The 19,731-nt window shown below is 37.6% G+C and overlaps 1 protein-coding gene across 1 annotated transcript in view; it reads right to left on the bottom strand.

Annotated features, from left to right (window-relative positions):
• LOC124545168 (regulatory protein zeste-like) overlaps positions 1 to 4,652 on the bottom strand; it is a 117,229-nt gene extending 112,577 nt beyond the window's left edge. The window contains exon 1 of the mRNA XM_047124004.1: positions 4,497 to 4,652. The gene's annotated coding sequence lies outside the window, so the exon portion shown is untranslated. The remainder of the gene's footprint in view (positions 1 to 4,496) is intronic.
• Between the last annotated feature and the right edge of the window lie 15,079 nt (positions 4,653 to 19,731).

Genomic DNA, 19,731 nt, shown 5'->3' on the forward strand with positions numbered 1-19,731 from the left:
GCTATTTCCAGATGAGTATTAGTTGTGTTATCTATGGCTGATTGTTCTATTGTTGCAAAGAATATTGAAGTCAACATTGTTATAGCTCAAAATAATTCGTTTTGTTGAAGTAAGCTAATTGCATTTCTTTATTTTGTTAGTTTTATAATATATATGCAGCTTGTAACACCCGTAACAAAAAAGATACAAAAGTTTAATTTGTAATCTAGTAAATTTGTTCTGTACAATACCTTTCTGTAAAAGTGAGGTTATGCACATGTTTTACAATATCATACCATTACATGGCATTTTGAAATCTTATTTAACACTCTTAGAGCTGTTACAGGTGCTACTAATTTTTGTTTCGGGTGTTACTTAACATATGTGTAACACCCGTAACTTGAATTGGAAGGTTTAATGCCACCTTCATCTTTAGTAGGCCTAGGCCCTACATTTAAATTATAACCAAAGGGTATTATTATGAATGAGAAAAGTTTTTTTAACTATGTTTATTACATATGAAAACAGTTTTAGGCATGAAAACTAATTTTTTTATTCCTCTGCATACATTTCTTTAAGCACTACACCTACATTATAAAAGTTAATCAGAGCATTAACCTGACTTAACTGACGTTCTCCTAAAATGTTAATTAAGCCCAAAATTCTTTAGATTACATATAGTTTATGTTTTCCATTCTAACTTTTCCAAGAACAACAATATTTCTAACCTCAGTTTTAAATTTTATATAGGCTCAGTAAACTGCTTATTGAGGCAAATTCTAGTGATTCATAAGAGCCTATGTTTAACAATGTACTGTGCTTGGCAGTTCAAAAACAAATATACTCTGTCCAATCTATGTTATTTTGAGAGAGACTTTGGACTGACAGTTGAGTGGAATTTTTTGCCAGTTCACATGGTAAAGGAGCCATGGATGGCATTGGAGGTGCACTGAAGAGGAGCATGTGTACAGCTGTTAGATCTAGGAAAATTATTATTAACAACACAATTGACTGTTATGACTACACTCTGAAGAATTTTTCTAAAATTAAGGTATTATGGGTAACAGTGGAGCATAACAGTCCTATTGTGGATGAAAGGTGGAAAAATTTACAAGGGATTCCTCAAATTCAGGGCTGCCATCACTTTTGGCCTTATAACACAACTGATTTGCTGGTTTCAAAAACAGCAGAGTCATTAATGACAAGGGTGTCAGTATTTATTACTGAGGAGGCCAAAGTTAAAACATTACATGCAAAAAGATGCATAAACTTCTATGAAGTGTGCAGTTCTGATGATTCTGATCAGGAGACTGTTTCACTATCTGAATCACAGGACAATATTGGAAGTGCTTGTGAGTTAAGCCTAACTAATAAAATTGAAAAGTCTGATTTAAAATTTGGGTTATTTGTCTTGGTTGACATTCCAAGTGACAAAAAGAAGCCAACCCTATCCAAAATTCAATACTGTTACTTGGGAATCTGCCAGAGTGAGGTTGATGAAGAGGAGGATGTGAAAATAATGTTTCTGAAGTCAGTAGCAAAAAGTAAAACACTTTTTAAACTAGATGAAACTGATGTTTGTTTTGTGAAATTCAGTCAAGTACTATCTAAGGTAACAACACCAGAAATCAAACAACAAGGTAACCGTTTGTACTATGACTTCAATTTTGAGTTGCATGTTGCTGAAAAAGATTATTAATAAGTTTTTAAACCTATCAATAATAAGAAAACATTTTTGTCATAAATTTGTTAGGCCTACAAAATGAGGTAAACGTAAGTAATGATATCTTGGCCTAGTTGTGCTTTAAAACTGTAACAAAAATTTTTGTGTAATAAATAGCTTTATCCTTCAAATATGTTTTCTTAAGTACGTACTTTTATTCCAAATAAACTATAATACTTCTTTTCTTTTTATGCAATTGTAAGAGGTAGATTTATTCCTTTAAGAATGAAATCTGATGCATCTATGTAACACCCGTAACATTTAATGTAACACCCGTAACAGCAAAAAATATATAAATACTGAGTTATGATGTCCAAAAAAATAAAAATTTATATTTCAAAATAAAATTTGGGGCAATACCTCTTAACAGTTGTTTTACAAGAATAAAAGCTTCATCAAGTTTGCAGAAATTAGAGAATTCCCTAACTCATAACAGGGACCAGGTCTACTTTTGGTAACACCCGTAACACTACTTTTTTTAAAATTAATAACCAGGAGAACAATAAAACAATTCCAGTATCAACATTTATAACATGAAATATAATGTAAGCCTTAAAAGTTTTCAATATTAAATCCAACAAATATTTTTCCTTACATTATTTTTCCTGATTTTAAGGTGTGTACATGTAAGACCCGTAACTATGGAATTGCCCAGTGGTCATGTGTGTGTGTACTTCAGAAGAACGCCTTCTGACCAAAAGCTTATGTGTTTAGTGGTCTTTCTATTGTGCCTGTCTGCAACTCAATGTCTATGCTATATAGTGAGTAGCAATGTATCCTTTTCATAAAATTGTCAAAACATACATAGGTCAGACAATGCGGAATGTTGAAAGTTGTTGTCAAGAGCACCAAAGATACATCACATTGCACCAGACAAAAAGGTCAGCAGTTGCGGGACATTCCCTATCAGAAATTACATTGAACGGATTTAAAAAATATCAAAGTTGTGACACAGGTGTCGAACTCCTGGGACTGGGTCAAACAATCCATCAAGAATTGAGTATGATAATTGGTGATTAATGCTTTGGTGCAGTTGTTCGCTGCAGTGGATAGCTGTTAATGTCACTCATTTATCATTTTTAATCAGTCCTGAAGCTGCAAACGCGTGCAGTTCACTTTTGTGGATACACTCTACCAGTGCAATGCTCTGCATGTATTTGCGGTCTCAGGATTGATTTAAAACACCAAGTAAACAACATTAAACAGCTGTCCGCTGCAGAAGAAAACTGCATTACAGGGTTAAAAAGAGGAAGGTGATATCCCACAACAAACTGTGAGGCAGGCAGAGGAACAGCAGAGGTGCTGCCAGAATATATTCGTGGTTGTGAACCGAAGGTGGAGCAATGTGTCAGCAGAAAGAATGGGGGAGTAATACTGGGAGCAGATGATGGACAAAGCAGCATGCTGGAGGGAAGGGGAGACAAAAGCAGAATGCTGGCCTCTAATCAGGCATTTCATCAGCATATCAGATCATAGAGTGGTCGCTTGCCAAAACATTGTGGCCAATGAACACTAAAATCCTGCCATTCACCCATGGCCTATTTTGTCAACACCAACAGCGTTTTCTAAATATTCTCCTCTTTCAGGTGCCATCAAACTCCTTTCAACTGATGACCAACATCTACCGAACTGGATACACAATACTCATTATAATCACAAACTTCACACATTATAAAATAAAATACACTTCCTGCAATCATAAAACTGATGTTAGATGAAATGAGAGAAAAAATCGTTCCCATGTAGCTTTACAAGAAAATGGGAAAATTCAATAAATTGATATCAAATTAAAAACAGATTGGCCATAAGGAGTGCACACACTTCTACTGAAGAAAAGCATGCAATGAATTGCACACTGAGAAATTTGCAGTACAAATGTTGACTTAAAAGAAAATTAAAATAAAAAACAAATGACATGGTAGAAATAAAAACACCAATTACCTCTCAGAGCCTTTTTTAAGAAATTTTATATCACCCAATGTATGATTCTATGTACACTTTAACTGCATTAACATTAATTGTTCATTATCTTAATCACTGGTAAATAGTAGTGCACAAAATGTTAATTCTGCCTGTTAACTTAACAACTTCTCCTGCAGTTATAAAATTTATATCGTTATATTACATCGCATAATCATCAGAACTTAGGTTTAATTACAAGAAGTGTTGTGCACGGATGTAATTAAAATGCGTTAGTGCGAACATTTACACCATGGGCCATTCACCGAAACTTCTCTGAGGAATATTTTGTTATTACTTTGTTTATTTTGCTCCATTGTCTCCAGTATAAATGAAACAGGAGTTTCGTAAAATAACTTCTAATTACAAAGAAAAAAAAAACTGATAAAAGAACATTGCGCGTCGCCAACAATTCTGTCATGTTTCCTGGATCACAAGCTGTATAGGCCTACTTTTCCACATTGAAAGGGTGTCAACAAGCAGGAGAGAAGATGAAGCAAACACTACAGCAGCATCAATCAGCATTACCTAATTACCAGAATTCCAGTGGTTGAGCAACTACTCCATCCAATACACTAAAAACGCGAAGTTACTGAAATTATTGAAATGAAATAGCCCGACTGGGTTCGCGCATGACAAATATGAACCTTTTACTTTTACAATACAAATACTTTTAAAATACCGCCAGTTAGTTGGAATTATCAATTACACTTCAGAAAAAACACAGCAACCGGTTGACAAACCAACACTCATAAACAAACGATTGTGACGCTAAGTGTAACATTACGTTAAAGCTACAATAATGTTCGCACAGGAATTATTGTGGGTGTCTTACGTCTTCAAACTGCTACAGCTGACTTTCAACAGATATAGTGAACTAAAAGTAAACAAATTTAGTGGTTTAAATAGCACATTCACAATTCGTTTACTTTTCCAGCTGACACAACGTAAACATCAACGACTAATTATGACAAAGTCGCAAATATCTCTGGTTGCAGCTCCCCCACTTCTTTGCGGAGCCATAGAGCTTTCTACATTATTCTAGATGTCGAAGCTCGAAATGACTACCCATATCGTATCCCTGACTTTTTGGACAAATGTTTCCCGTACTAGTTACACTTATCTTATGCACAAGCAAAATAAAAATAGAATGAAAATGTTCGTAATTCCGATGTTTCACAAGTCAAAAACAAATCACGAGTAAGGAACCAACAGTAATATTCTCGATGGATCCGAGAAGAAATAAAGTATGCGATCTAACTGACCGTCACTGAACAGGAAAAGTATTGCCTGAACATCAACATATTAATTTTTGATATACTGGAGAAGCTAGACAACTCTGTTCTGAAGATTTCTACATTCGTCAAATTTTGATATCGAAAAAAAAGCAAACTTTACACAAAATTACTTAATTTTTATTAGTTACTCTCTCCGATTTACTTAGACGTTTCCCTACATAAAAAAGTCACAGATAACATTATAATAACTACACTGTGGAGGATAATGTGCGTATGTTTTTTTTTTTTTTTTTTTTTTTTACAATACGATAAAATGTTGCATTTACAAATAAATATGTAACCACATCTCTTGCATGGGTAATTTGTTTTACTCAAAAAGTCTTCAGGGCACCTTCATCAACTTAAGAAGTTATTCAAAACGGTTCTTGAATGATGACAGCGTCAGACTGACATCATTTACTGATGTCCTGCTGAATGATATGAGGGGTTTAAGCGGCGTAAATACAGTAAATTGTTTCGCATCTTCATTGCAGTTATACTTCTGAAATAATTTTTAGCAGATTTTCCATATGAGTACGTGGTATCAGTACACTGCTATATCAGTAATTTATTAAAACTGGTACTGTGTATGCAGATACTGAAATGTGCTTTTTCAAAAATGGTTCAAATGCCTCTAAGCACTATGGGACTTAACATCTGAGGTCATCAGTCCCCTAGACTTAGAACTACTTAAACCTAAGGACATCACACACATCCATGCCCGAGGCAGGATTCGAACTTGCGACCGTAGCAGCAGAGCGGTTCCGGGCTGAAGCGCCTAGAACCGCTCTGCCACTCCGGCCGGCAATGTGCTTTTTGTTTATATGGTTTTATTCAGTAAAAAGTCCATCAGTTGTAGTATTTTCTCGTCTGTTTCTTGCTGTTAGTGTGGATGTGACGTCCACATTCAGTTTTCACTAGAATTTTCGTCTTTGGCATGGAACAGTAAATAAAAATGAAAAAAAAACTGTGAGAGGATAACCAGAGAACAATGACACACAGTCTGGCTGACATCAAGTCCACTCGCTAGGCCAATAACACGAATCTAAGGCAGCTGTAGGGAAGAAAGGAGTGAGAGAAAAGATTGTTTCCTCACTCCCCATCAAGCTCCTTGCAGTCATTTTTCACAGCTTTCTTTTGAATATTATTTGAATATTAATGGAAATGTAAAGTAAACAAAGAAATTAAGATAATGAATGAGGAATAACTGAATGTATTCAATGCTGTTCATGGTAGCTCACCTTGCTTCTGTAATTTTTATTCACAATAAGATCTACTACTGTATTACCCCTTTTCGATTTTGTGTTGATAACCTTGAGCTCACTTCACCAGAAACTCCATCCTTTCTGTTACAGCATAAAACTAAATTTTATTATATCTAATGTTAATCTTCATAATTCTGTTTTTAAATTCTGTAACTCACCTTCTTGATTAAGGGATTCTGATTCTTAGAATGTCAGATTTGTTTATCCTGATGACAACACCCTTCCAAGTATTCTACACTTGGAAATTGGAATGGCGTACTATTTTACCTCGGATATATTTTACCCAAGAGGATCTACATCAACACACAAACTTCATAAGCCATCATATGGTGCATGTGGGAGGGTACTTTGTACAATTACTAGTCATTTCCTTTCCTGCTCCACTTGCAAATAGAGATAGGGAAAAACAACAGTCTATATGCCTCTCCATGAGGCTTAATTTCACTTATCTTATCTTTGTGGTCTTTATGCAAAATGTATGTTGGCAGCAGTTGAATCATTCTGTAGTCAGCTCCAAGCGCCTGTTCTCTAAATTTTCTCAATAGTGTTTTATAAAAAGACAGTCGTTTTCTCTCCAGGGATTTCCATTTGAATTCATGAAGTCAGATAAACTGCAAAATCTCAGCCGCTTTGTATACAGCAGAAGCCCAGTAATTTCTCTTTTCAAAAAATAGGAAACATAATAACTGTAAAAACTATCATGGCATCAGTCTTCTAAACACTGGCTAAGAACAGTACTCAAAACTAGTCAATAACTACATGAAAATTATCACAGAAGCTATTATTTCTGAAGAACGAAATGGATTTCAATGAGGTCATTCATGCACAGACAATGTGTTTGTAATTAAAAACATTGTAGAGAATGTATTGTGGAAACCCATATAACCTTTATCGACCTTGGGAAGCCTTTTGAACATGTGAACCATGATATCTTAAGGAAGATTATGTCTGAATATGGATATCTTTATCACCTAATACAGGTAGTGAAAAGTCTTTACAAAAATAGTGTAAAAAACACAGGTAGGACTCTATTAGAAGAAATAATTAATTACCAAGATGTTAGACAATTACCTAACCTTTGTCATAATTACATTGACCTCATTCTTTGCTAATGGAAATGTAAAGTAAACAAAGAAATTAAGATAATGAATGAGGAATAACTGAATGTATTTTTGTCTGCTGATGATATCGTTATTATTCAAAAGAATGAAGGTGACACTCAAAGACCAATATACCAACTGAACGAAAGAGCAAGAAATACAACTTTAAAATTTTAAGTAATCAAACAAGAATAATGACATTCTGAGGAAAATATACACTTAGATCAAAAATTGTTTTGGATAATTTAGTTGTAGAACAAGTCTCTCAAATCTCCTACTTAGGCTGAACTGTAAGTTTTGATTTTGACTCTGATACTGAAAAAAATACAGAAATTCCAAACTGCCTGTAGACCATTAGCAGAATATTGGACCATATAGTACAAAAAGAGCCCATATTGAAATTCTATAAAGTGATGGGAGGTCTTGTGTTACCCTATCTAAACGAAAACAGCTGATATGAGGTTTCTAAGGAAGATGAAGGGCTGCACAGGAAGAGACATGCTTAGAAACAAAGAAAATAGAACAGAATTACATATTTTCAACACACATGAAAAATTGAAAATATCATGAAGATTGGAGATAACACCTCGTAAGAATACCAGGCCACAGAATTCCCCAGAAGATCCTAAACTACAAGCCAAATGGGAAAACAGGCATCAGAAGACGTCAGGAATCATTTTGTATGTGAGTTCGGAACAGGCAACATCCCAACCCTTGAAAGAAAAATGATGATGATGATGTTCATGTATAATCCCTGTAACACTTGCATGTTGATTAAACCTGTCAGTAACAAATCTAACAACCCATCTCTTAATTGTTTCTATGTATTGCTTTAATCTGACCTGATGGGGATGGCAAACATTCGAGCAGTACTCAAGAATGGGTCGCACTAATGTTCTATATGTGGTCTCGTTTACATATGAACCATACCTTTCTCAAATTCCCTCAGTTAATTTAAGTCGACCATCTACCTTCCCTACAACCGTCCTAAGATGCTCATTCCACTTCATATCACTGCACAGAATTATACCTAGATACTTAATCATTCTGACTGTGTCAATCAGCATATTATTAATGCTGTATTCGAAAATTACAGGATACCGCCATCATTCAATCATGCAGTAGAACTCTATGTCTTTGAGAAATATACTGGCAGTAGTTTCCTCTTGTGTCCAATAATTTGCAGTACTAACATAGCAAGCCCATGTCACCAAATACAACAAGGCCAGATATGTCAGTGATCCAGTCTGCTGACCGTCTTCAAGCACCGTATGAGTATGTTAGTGTGACCTCTCTAAAAGATGTACACTATGTGATCAAATGTATCTGGACACCTGGCTGAAAATGACTTACAAGTTTCTGGCGCCCTCTATCAGTAATGCTGGAATTGATTATGGTGTTGGCCCACCCTTAGCCTTGATGACGGCTTCTATTCTCGCCGGCATACGTTTGATCAGGTGCTGGAAGGTTTCTTGGGAAATGGCAGCCCATTCTTCACAGAGTGCTGCACTGAGGAGAGGTATCGATGTCGGTCGGTGAGGCATGGCACGACGTTGGCGTTCCAAAACATCCCAAAGTTGTTCTAAAGGGTTCAGGTCAGGACTCTGTGCAGGCCAGTCCATTACAGGGACGTTATTGTCTTGTAACCACTCCGGCACAGACCGTGCATTATGAACAGCTTCTCGATCGTGTTGAAAGATGTAATCGCCATCGCTCTTCAACAGTGGGAAGCAAGAAGGTACTTAAAACATTAATGTAGGCCTGTGGTGTGATAGTGCAATGCAAAACAACAAGAGGTACCAGCCCCCTCCACGAAAAACATCACACGACCACACCATAAAACCCCCGCCTCCGAATTTTACTGTTTGCACTACACACGCTGGCAGATGACGTTCACCATGCATTCGCCATACCTACATCCTGCCATCGGATCGCCACATTACGTACCGTGATTCGTCACTCCACACAACGCTTTTCCACTGTTCAATCGTCCAATGTTTACCCTCCTTACACCAAGCGAGGCGCCGTTTGGCATTAACCAGAGTGATGTGTGGCTTATGAGCAACTTCTCGACCATGAAATCCAAGTTCTTTCACCTCCTGCCTAACTGTCGTAGTACTTGCAGTGGATCCTGACGCAGTTTGGAATTCCTGTGTGATGGTCTGAATAGATATCTGCCTATTACACATTACGACCCTCTTCAACAGACGGCAGTCTCAGCCAGTCAACAGACGAGGTCGATTTGTACGCCTTTCTTCTGGACGTGTCCCTTCACGTTTCCGCTGCACTATCCCATCGGGAACAGTGGGCCTAGCGATGTTTAGGAGTGTGGAAATCTCGCGTACAGACGTATGACATAAGTGACATCCAATCACCTGACCACAATCGAAGTCTGTGAGTTCCATAGAGCGCCCCATTCTGCTCTCTCACGATATCTAATGACTCTGAGGTCACTGATATGGAGTACCTGGCAGTAGGTGGCAGCACAATACACCTAATATGAAAACGGTATGTTTTTATGGGTGTCTGGATACCATTGATCACATAGTGTACCTCTGATGTGGTTGTACCTACAATACTTATATTTTTATTGGTGTGTCTGTGACAAAGTTCATTTAAGTATAACTTCAGAATTTTCTTTTGGAGATTCTATGGACATAATGAATAACTATTTCTGATTCATATGTATGTATACAGACTGAAGTGACGAGAATCAAAGAATGAAAAGCAACTGGTGTTGAGACATCCCTGCAGAGTTGCTGAAAAATCTAGTAATAACATGAAAAATCGATTTATATATATATATATATATATATATATATATATGTATATATATATATATATATATATATATATATATATGGTTAAGAGCAGGATAGAAAGAAAGGGAATAACCATACTGCAGAGGACCAGTGTGAATTTAGAGAAGTCAGAGGAACAAGAGACAAGAGAAGCGATTTTGGCCTGGCATATGCATTTGGGGAGATGGGTTGATATAAATAGATGGACTTATCTTACCTTCATTGTCTTAGATAAAGCTTGTGACAATTTGAACTGGGAGCTACTCTGATGTCTATTAAGAATGTAGGACTGAACTAAAAGGTTAGAAGAATGATTATTCAACTGTATCAAAACCAAAGAAGGAAAATCAACATTAATAAGGCAGATGAAGAGGCCAGAATTAGAAGAAGAGTTAGACAAGGACGTCCCCTACCTCAATGTTTATTTAATGTGTTCATTGAGGAATCTGTTCAGATAATTGATAACAAGACAATGGCAATAGCAGCCAATGATGAATGGATACATTGTATCAGATTTACAGATGACATCAAAATAGTTGTAGACTCTGAAAAAGAGGTGACTAGAATGTTGCAAGTCCTATCAGACACTTTTACACTATGGGAACGTAAAGTAAACAGATAGAAAAGAAAGTAATTGTTTTATGTAAAATATGGAAGAAATTAAACCCAATATAAAAACTGATGCTGTCATAAGTATAAAGGGTACCCAAATGAAAACGAGACTACAGGTTATATATAAAGAAAATTTAATATCAATATTATAATTACAATTCATGTGGAACAGTCACAGTCACTATCATTATTGTCACTGAGATTAATGCACCAATCCTGGAGTGTGGGAGGGGAATGGATGGCTTCAGTGTAGAAAGTCCTTGGCCACTGATGGACCAATTTTCCATGGTGTACTGCATGTTGTTGTTGTTGTGGTCTTCAGTCCTGAGACTGGTTTGATGCAGCTCTCCATGCTAATCTATCCTGTTCAAGCTCCTTCATCTCCCAGTACCTACTGCAACCTACATCCTTCTGAATCTGCTTAGTGTATTCATCTCTTGGTCTCCCTCTACGATTTTTACCCTCCACGCTGCCCTCCAATGCTAACTTTGTGATCCCTTGATGCCTCAGGACATGTCCTACCAACTGATCCCTTCTTCTAGTCAAGTTGGGCCACAAACTTCTCTTCTCCCCAATCCTATTCAATACCTCCTCATTAGTTACGTGATCTACCCACCTAACCTTCAGCATTCTTCTGTAGCACCACATTTCGAAAGCTTCTATTCTCTTCTTGTCCAAACTATTTATTGTCCATGTTTCACTTCCATACATGGCTACACTCCACACAAATAATTTCAGAAACGACTTCCTGACACTTAAATCTATACTCGATGTTAACAAATTTCTCTTCTTCAGAAACGCTTTCCTTGCCATTGCCAGTCTACATTTTATATCCTCTCTACTTCGACCATCATCAGTTATTTTGCTCCCCAAATAGGAAAGCTCCATTACTACTTTAAGTGTCTCATTTCCTAATCTAATTCCCTCAGCATCACCCGACTTCATTCGACTACATTCCATTATCCTCGTTTTACTTTTGTTGATGTTCATCTTATATCCTCCTTTCAAGACAGTGCCCATTCCCTTCAACTGCTCTTCCAAGTCCTTTGCCGTCTCTGACAGTATTACAATGTCATCGGCGAACCTCAAAGTTTTTGTTTCTTCTCCCTGGATTTTAATACCTACGCCAAATTTTTCTTTTGTTTCCTTTACTGCTTGCTCAATATACATATTGAATAACATCGGGGAAAGGCTACAACCCTGTCTCACTCCCTTCCCAACCACTGCTTCCCTTTCATGCCCCTCGACTCTTATAACTGCCATCTGGTTTCTGTACAAATTGTAAATAGCCTTTCACTTTCTGTATTTTACCCCTGCTATCTTTAGAATTTGAAAGAGAGTATTCCAGTCAATATTGTCAAAAGCTTTCTCTAAGTCTACAAATGCTAGAAACGTAGGTTTGCCTTTCCTTAATCTTTCTTCTAAGATAAGTCGTAAGGTCAGTATTGCCTCACGTGTTCCAATATTTCTATGGAATCTAAACTGATCTTCCCCGAGGGTGGCTTCTACCAGTTTTTCCATTCATCTGTAAATAATTCGCGTTAGTATTTTGTTGCTGTGGCTTATTAAACTGATAGTTCGGTAATTTTCACATCTGTCAACATCTGCTTTCTTTGGGATTGCAATTATTATATTCTTCTTGAAGTCTGAGGGTATTTCGCCTGTCTCATACATCTTGCCCACCAGATGGTAGAGTTTTGTCAGGACTGGCTCTCCCAAGGCCGTCAGTAGTTCTAATTGAATGTTGTCTACTCCCGGGGCCTTGTTTCGACTCAGGTCTTTCAGTGCTCTGTCAAACTCATCACTCAGTATCGTATATCGCATTTCATCTTCATCTACATCCTCTTCCATTTCCATAATATTGTCCTCAAGTTCATCGCCCTTGTATAGACCCTCTATGTACTCCTTCCAGCTTTCTGCTTTCCCCTCTTTGCTTAGAACTGGGTTTCCATCTGAGCTCTTGATATTCATACAAGTGGCTCTCTTTTCTCCAAAGGTGTCTTTAATTTTCCTGTAGGCTGTATCTATCTTACCCCTAGTGAGATAGTGTACTGTATGTGAGACTAAAAATTGGATGCATTAAGCTGAAACTGGACAGCAGTCATGTGACTTTCCACATGCATGTGGGCACGACAAATTTATGTAAGTGTTGTTAAGGATTCAATCACACCTAAATATTTGTGAGAAGCAATACTATAAATATGATTTCTGCTCATTTCATTAGCACCAGTTCAAATTGTGCTCTTAGGTTCCTACCTAAACCACATCCTCTCAAATTGCAGCATATAATTGCAAATCTCTGAAAGTTCTTAACCAATTCCATTGGAATTTTGAGCAAAATGTGAGTCTATGATATTTATTCGTACAGAATCTTTCTGAAATTAGCTGCATTAGGCATAAAGATATTAAACATACATATTTGTGATGCACTACTCAAACTCGGATTTCCCACTTGTTCTGAGAATTCACCTTAATTACTTTGGCTATCCAAGCACACTTCCAGGACCAGTCCAGACTTACATGTTTCTTCAGATATGGTTAAAATAAAATACAAAAATGTTCAAAATCTTAAATCTTTGAAAGTTTTTCACTGATTGCTTTCAAATTATCATACAACACTGCTTTCAGATACACATGAATTTTTTAATACCTACTTTAGAGCCCCATGGTATATACTCATAGTAAAAGGGTTACAAGATTACCAAAAATCTCATGTTCGTTTCTTCAAAATCTTAAATCACCAAAAGTTCTTCACCAACTGGTTTGAACTTTTGCCACAATATTGCATGCAAATATGCATGTGTTCTTGTAAATCTGCTTTCCGTTATACATGATATGCAAATCAATATTTAGTATTTAAAGGGAAAATGTTGTTAAGCAAAATTTCGAAACTTTCTCGATCGATTTGCTTCAAATTTTAAATGATACTCTGCCAAAAATTCAGAGGGTCAGAGACCATATTTTTTTAAACAATAATATAGAGGTTTTCTGTTGAAACTGATGTAAAAAGAAGCTGCTTTGTCGTAGAAGTGTGTGGTTTTGCATCCTCTGTCGCAGCCAGTTTTAACTACAGCAGAGGGTCATTTGAAACATGTGACACATTGTTTCTGCTGTATTCAGTATATTTTTTCTCGTTATATATATTTTTAAACATAAATTGTACAGAATGAGACTTTCACTCTACAGCAGAGTGTGCACTGATAAGAAACTTCCTGGCAGATTAAAAGTGTGTGTCAGACCGAGACTCGAACTCGGGACCTTTGCATTTTGCGGGCGAGTTCTCTACCAACTGAGCTACCCAAGCACGACTCACGCCCCGTCCTCAAAGCTGTACTTCTGCAAGTACCTCGTCTCCTACCTTCCTACCTTCCAAGAGTTTGAGTCTCGGTCTAGCACACAGTTTTAATCTTCCCAGTCTCTAATGACCTCGTTGTCAACGGGACGTTAAACACTAATATCCTCCTCTTTTAATCTTCCAGGAAGTTTCATAAATTGCATACACAACAACATGCTATCTTGTTTTCTTCCCCACAGGCGATTTTCACAGAAGACAGGAAAGCTGTATTTCTTGTTCTCATCTTATGATCAGAATACTACTACAGAATCTGAATGTGCAATATCAACAAACAAGGCTCAGTATAAGAGAATTGGAAGGAAGAGGAGATGGACAAAAAGAGGGAGTTCAGGAGGTAGAGACAGGGGGAGAGGGAGATTAGAATGTATATTTAGTTCCCATACATATTAGAAATGTGTGTTTTCTCTTTTCTTTCTTTTCCATTTAAATACAACAAAAAGCAACTGGATACAGCTAGTTTTCTGAATAAACAGCAAGGTATTGTCAACAAACAAGACTAGAAACCTGTTTGCCCCTCGTTTTACTTGAAGCAATTTAAGCTGTACTCTTAGGTGTCTGCCTAACCCTACCACCAGAAATCACAACATATTCGAAAATAAACAGCCAAATATTTGTGAGAGGCGGAAGTATAGATCTGTCCTTGCCTGACTACACCATCGGAAATCACGACATATTCGAAAAAAAAAGGATAAATATTTGTGACTGGAAGGAATGTAAATGTCATTGCCGGTCATTTCACTGGGAGAAATTTCATCTTTCGTTTTTTAATCAGATTGAAGTTTATAAATGAGTGGAGCTCTTTACCGAGAGAACATCCTCCTATATATAAACAACATGGAATATTGCACAACATACTTCTATAACATGAGGAAGAAACACCCAGAATGTGTTAGAAATGCGAACATGAGAAAAAAAGAAATATTAGTGTGTATCTAGTACTGTAACAAACCTTCTTCCTTCGACTCCACAATGGCACTTTTCTAACCATAGGACCACAGGGAACACTCACAATGTTTTGCTATCCAACTGTTCACAGGAAATTTTCTTGGACTTTTACAGGCAGTGTGTCATTACTGATATTTAATTACAACAAATCGCATTTAGATTGATAAACCTTCATTGTGCCTTTGCCTTCAAACAGCATGTCACAACACACTAGTTAGAATATGGAAACAACAGAAATATAATGAAACCAACATGGCGTCTCAAGAGTGGCAAGCAAGGGACGTCACTTGATTGCTTTCTGATTTCAGCTGAATGCCAGACGCACTTATGAATTTTAGTGATTCATATGTACTGCACCTCCTTCTCCACCTCCTTCTCGCACGTGAACCTAGACTGTTTAGAAGACCAAAGACTGGGAGTTACGAAGGGAGATATCGGTGCTGTAAGGAAGATGTTTGAGGAACTCGCATCAAAATTTCTGAAAGAGCTTGAAGATCTTCTTTGCCACATGTGGCCAAGCGTTGTTTTGAAAAAGCGCTATCCCATTTCAGAACGTGCTCCTGTGCTTGTTCTTGATGGCCTGTTTGAAACTCAACAGTGTTTTGCAATACTGCTAAGCGTTAAGTGTTACACCCTTTGGTAGCCTGTTGATGGGTAGAGGTTCTTCATCGTCGAAATAGAAACTGATCATCACTTATCCATGCAGTGGGCAAGAATGGACTTTTTTTGGACGAGGGTCTCTGAGATGCCCTTCCATGCTCATATATTTGGAGGTAGGGTCGAAGTGGTGACACCACATTTCATCACATGCCAAAAGATGAGCAACGAAAGTCGTTCGTCATTAACGATCTTCAAGGGAAAGAGCTGAGAAGCGAAGCAAGTGGATAGTCTAGGAAAAAGTATCTTGAAGCCATCGAGAAGAGGGTAGAGAGCGACAATTACATGGAACCGGAAGGAACAGCAAGTGACAGAGTGCATGCAACGACAAGGCATTTTAGAATATGTTGTTATATCAGGATGCTGTCGTTTCTGATCTTTGTATCACGTCAGTCTCTTGAGATGGCATTCTAAAAACCTCTTTCAAAATAAGTCTCTGTTTAGAGTCCTGTGGTCTTTGCACTTCATCTTAATCGGATCAATTCTGAAATCTTACGGTCATTAACACTAAAGAGCATTGTTCCAAGTGACATTCTCGAAAATTCTTCTACACTGTCTGTTTTCATTTATCTGTATCAGGTATCTGTAAAACAACATGCAAGAAACCTTATTATAATTGAATGGAATAGAATACTTAATACCATTTCAGAGTTTTCCAAGCATATGGTTTCGTCAGTGAAGTTTTACACACAAACATACTGGGAGTGGATAAAATATGGAAACACTACAAACTCAACACAGTACAATACATAATATGTTGTAGGAAAATCATTGGCATTCAATACAGCTTCCAGTCAGAATGGATAAATTTAAGTCCTTTATGGCTTTTATGGAACTCTTGTTCCATTGCCCAGCAGAGTGGCCGCGCGATTTGAGGTTCCATGTCATGGATTGCGCGGCCAGTCCCGCTGGAGGTTCGAGTGCACCCTCGGGCATGGGTGTGTGCGTGTGTGTGTGTGTGTGTGTGTGTGTGTGTGTGTGTGTGTGTGTGTGTGTGTTGTCCTTACATAAATTAGTTTAAGTAGTGTGTTAGTCTAGGGCCTGAAGACCTCAGCAGTTTGATGACTTAGCAATTCACACACATTTGAACATTTGTCTTATTCCATTCGTCCTGCAAAATAATGGCAAGTTCAGGTAATAAAAACGTAGGTGAATAGCGATGACATATCCAGCTCTCCAAAGTAGACCACAAAGGGTCAATATCTTTGAGATCTGGTGACTGTGGTGGCCAGGGGATATGAGACAATTCGTCCTTGCGCTCACAGATCCACCCCTGGAGAATGTGAGCTGTGTGAACAGACGTTGTATCATCTTGGAATACAAAATCACCACTGAGGAACAAACACCATACTGTGATGTGGATCTGATCTCCAAAATGATCGCATAATCCTTAGCAGTAATGCCATCTTGCAGAGTAACTACAATACCAAAGGCATCTTCGTTTACGAACCCAGTGTGTCAACCTCCGCTCACACCTATGTAAAAGATGAGACTTCTAATCTCTCACCAGCACATCACTGTGCAAGATCGCTCTCTGGGTGCTCGCTGTTCTCACTGCAGCAATTCTGATTGGCCAGCGCATCTTTCTAAGCAGCCGCATTCAGAGCTTTGCCCCAGAGTCAGTGGGTCTACAGACTTACCAAAATCAGCATGAAAGACTGCAGTGAGGATATTATACTGACGTAGCACGACACTAGTAAACATTACTAATATTTAGGGTGCAAAAGAGTGTATCAGGATTCAAGCCTATTTGTTTCTATCAGGAACATTACCCTCACTGTATCTAACTCAGAATCACAGAGCAACCTGCATCTGTACAAAATTATGTATATCTTAATTATTAAGAGTAAATATTGTAAACAAACTTCTTTATGTATTATCTTTCAGCAAATATTTGGTTGTCTTTTTTATTCGCCTCCACATTCGACACATTGGACATCAGATGGCGACAAATCTGAAACCGAGCGAGACAATGCAATGGTTAGCATACTGGACTCACATTCGGGAGGACGATGGTTCAAACCCACAGCTGGCCATCCTCATATAGATTTCCCATGATTTCCCTAAATCGATTCAGGAAAATGCCAGGAAGGTTCCTCTGAAAGGGCACAGCCGGTTTCCTTCCCCATCTTTCCTTAACCTGAGCCTGTGCTCCATCCCTAATGACTTCATTATCAATGGGACGTTAAACATTAATCTCCTCCTCCTCCTCCTCATGGAATCTGAATCATAGCTGCGATCGGCAATCGTAAAAATTTACGTAAGTTTTGTGTGGAATTCTTATCTATGTCAAGTGTCTTTAATTTGTGTATGCAATGACAACTTATGGTGTAACCCTGGTCTCAAAGTCAAAGATCAGAAAGTTCAATGCTTCAGTGAACTTGACTTTACTGGACATGTTGTTGCAACAATGATTGCAGATAGCTCAAAGCGGCCGCAGTTTCACTTGAGGACACGACAGCCGCTGCCGCAAGTAACAGCATAAACACAGCAGAGGTACGTAGCCACTTCTTTGCATAATTCAAACCTTCAGAAGCCTTGTGTAAAATGTTGTGTAATGTATGACTGCTTAACTGCTTTCTTCACCTCACAGAATGCCAACACTGTCGTAAATCAGAATACACACAATAAGTGTGCATACCCAAGAAATGCAAGGTAAATTCTGGTTCACACTAAGATCGACTTGAGAAAATAGAAATAAATACGATCTTTCATTCTGAATATGTTCCCACTCCTCTTGGCAATCCACAAGAGAACCATGAATGAAAGTGACTGAATTACACAGCAAACACAAAATGAAAAATTTATGTCATTCTAATCAGCTCTCTTCTAACAGACTTACAACTAAACACTTTATCAATCACAACTCAAAGACAGTCTTCCACAACTCACAACAGACAACATTCAGACAACAAACTGCAAACTCTTCCTCTCTCTGTATACTTTCAGTCAATCTGCACCATTTCACTTAATTCTAGTACCTCAGTAACACCGATTAATAAAAAAACCTACGATCAATTGGGACACTCTCTACTAAAGAAAATCACACGTGTGTGTGATAGTTGTCAATGGTGAAAGTATCTCTGTTCCTGGAACATAACCTTTGCAAGCAAAATATAGAAATACGACTACATCAACTTTTTACTCAGCAGTTCAGTAACGCTCTAGCCCTAATAATTTTGGCATTGGTGCTTCACGACAACATGCACGTTATTGATACGTGATTGTGTGAAAAAATGGATATTTGTTCAGTGGTACAACGGAACACACAAAGAATTCTCACGTGCACAAGGACACTAAAACCCAAATTTTACCGTGTTCGTTCTGTACAGCACGCTACTCTCGATGAAATTACTTCTGAAGTCAACAGATTAGAACAAGATGGAGTTATGAGACCTGCTACTGCAAGTCAGTGGGCATTTCTCCTTGTGTCGATTTTTGGGCCAAATTTAACGATAGAACAGTAACTGAACACATCCCACTTCCGTGTATCGACGATTTTACGTATCACTTAAAAGATAGATGATTCTTTTCATGAACTGATTTAGCCAATGCATATCTTAAACTTCTCCTGCACGAAGAAACAAAAAAAAAAATTATGGTTAATACGCACGTTGCAGTGGGGCAGTTTGCTCTCTCACTATCCTTTAAAGGATCAGTCCACCTACCTGAATATGTTACAGATTGTCTGCCCTTCACTCTACTATTATAGATACTGGTTTAGCTGACAAAAGCTGCGTTGACGAAAATTCGACTAAATACCTATCGTTCATACACTCCAGTCTATGGGCAGTAGGTGAAAGTTAGTTAAACTATCGAGTGTTAGGGATTCTTTCATGAGCCATTTGAAAAAAATATAAAAAATTCCTTTAATTTGGTTTATTGTCATTAAAACAAGGAAAATGGATATCAAATCCGCATTTAATATCCCAACATCAATTATGCAATGTTACTGTCTGTCTCTGTTGCAAGTTCACACTGGAAAGCAGTCATAAGTGTTTTAGTCCAACCCAATATCTTGAACGTTATAAACGGTCACTGACCCATCAGTACTTGCA

The sequence above is a fragment of the Schistocerca americana genome, chromosome 8 (genome assembly GCF_021461395.2).
Source record: "Schistocerca americana isolate TAMUIC-IGC-003095 chromosome 8, iqSchAmer2.1, whole genome shotgun sequence".
NCBI classification, from domain to species: Eukaryota; Metazoa; Arthropoda; class Insecta; order Orthoptera; family Acrididae; genus Schistocerca; species Schistocerca americana.